Consider the following 2,120-nt stretch of genomic DNA (forward strand, 5'->3'; position numbering starts at 1 on the left):
AGAGGCGGTCTAAAGTTTCAAAACTTGAGACCTGTTATCTTAGAAAAGCAGTCTCTTTGGGTGGTTGAAATATTAAAATTGTAAAAGCATAAAAGACCCTTTTTGTCAGAAAAGCGGTCTCTCGTTTTAAAAATTGAGACCCGTGAACTTACAAAAGCAGTCTCTTTTATGAGTTCAAGAGAGACCAGTTATGTTAGATAGGCGGTATCTTGCTACATTATATTTAAAAAAAAATATATATTACGAAAACAAATATACAATTTTATATTTTGCTCGAAAAAAAAAAATACAATCTAAGGTATATCTATTAATCTGTAGTACATAATACATACAAAGTATTTACATATTAGATACGCAGTACATCGTAATTTATATTATGTACTCCGTGTTAGATAATTTATCTAGGTACTATAATCTATTAATTTGTAATCACATAAAAAAATTAACACTAAAAATGAACTATCATCCACTTGTTTCATTGGAGTGATTATCTTCATCATCATCCGTTACCATCCTCGCCATCTATATCATATCACCGTTAAACATTAGCTCATAGATAACCTATAATAAGAACAAACAATAATAAGGTTAGATTTCCACTAAACACAAGCAACAAAAATTATAGATTTACACTAAATAGAAGCTATACAAAGGTAAATAAAATTGAATTCATAATACTAACAATGTACAGATAAATAGTGAAATTAAAAAGAAAAAATAAAAAGAAAAAAAAATAAACAAAATAAAAATTCAGAAATTACCCATTTTGTATAATCACAAATTATATCAAAAAATTTACAATCGAAATTAAAATAGTAAAAAATAAACCAAAAAAAAAAACGTTTAAACCGATAAGATCTAAAACAAACATGAGAATAGAAAATAAAAATGAAAACTATTTTTTCAAAATCAAAATAAAAACGCAAAAATTAAAATTGAAGAATAAAAATAAAAAACAGAGGTTATAAAATCTAAAAATGAAAATAAAAATTACATCTAAATAATTATTTTAAAATTATCAAACTTGAAAATCAAAAGAAAACAAGAAATTAGATGAATAGATCTTAATCAAATTATGAAAATGATATTTGAAGAACATAAAATGAAAATAAAAACAATATGCTTAACAAGGCCAGCCTTGAGACCAAGAAATCGAGCAACTTGACCAACCCACTCACAATCACAACACTAAATAATTATTAACAGCAATAACATGAACCCTTTACCCATCAAAGCATTGAGGTAGTCTGATAATATTGCAAAATGAGAATCAACACTCCCTTTACCCATAAATCTACAATTTTTACTTCATTTTAGCGAGATCTAAAATAAAAAATAAATTAAAAATAAGGGTATGAAAAAACAATTGAGGCAATAGAATGAAGCGATTATTTTTTGAAAAAAAAAAAAAACCTGTTCTTAGTGGTAAATCAAGAGGAGAAGCTCAAATGCCATTAAAAGGTACTTTTGAAGCTCCATTGGTTTGTCTATGGAGACGAATTGAAAGCGAAATAATTTATATAGTACCGAGGTTAAAGAAAATGATAAACATAAAAAATTTAGGTTTAAATTACGAAGAAAAGATGAATTGAAACAAGAAATGGAGGAATTGAAGTTGAAATGTGAATGAAATGGTTCACGAAAAGAAGGAATAAGGAGTTTGAGGTAAGAGGAGGAGAGAGAGAGGAAGAGGAGGCGGACTGAAGAAGCAAAATTGGGGGAAAGATTTTAGGGTTTAGTTATATTTTATTCATGGAAATAAGCTAGGGAGACCGGTTAAGCTCGCCACAGGTCTCTCCAAAACATATACTAGTATTTTTTTTTATTTTAATGAAAAGAGAGACCGGTTATGTAAAAACACAGGTCTCCCCTTTTTAATTTAAAAATAAAAAAATTGAGAGAGACATGTTATGTATTTTGAGAAAGGGTCTTTGTTTTTTTTTTCTTTTTTTTAGAATACTACGAATAAGACCGGTTGTTTGTAATGTTGGGTCTCTTGAAACACAGAGACCGGTTGTTTGATTAACGAGTCTCTTATTTCGGATCTCTTTGGGCATTTTTGTAGTAGTGGTTTTTAGTAACTCCTTTTAATATATTAGCATAGATAGATTTTAATGTAT

The 2,120-nt window shown here is 27.7% G+C and overlaps 1 long non-coding RNA gene across 1 annotated transcript; it reads right to left on the minus strand.

Annotated features, from left to right (window-relative positions):
* Nucleotides 1–276: 276 nt before the first annotated feature.
* Nucleotides 277–1,864, minus strand: LOC110702641. The gene is made up of 2 exons (XR_002507515.1): nt 1,414–1,864; nt 277–561 (listed from the first exon to the last, which is right to left on the minus strand). It is a non-coding gene; the product is annotated as an uncharacterized LOC110702641 (long non-coding RNA).
* Nucleotides 1,865–2,120: the final 256 nt, after the last annotated feature.

Source organism: Chenopodium quinoa, unplaced genomic scaffold (assembly GCF_001683475.1).
Source record: "Chenopodium quinoa cultivar QQ74 unplaced genomic scaffold, ASM168347v1, whole genome shotgun sequence".
In the NCBI taxonomy this organism is placed as follows: Eukaryota; Viridiplantae; Streptophyta; class Magnoliopsida; order Caryophyllales; family Amaranthaceae; genus Chenopodium; species Chenopodium quinoa.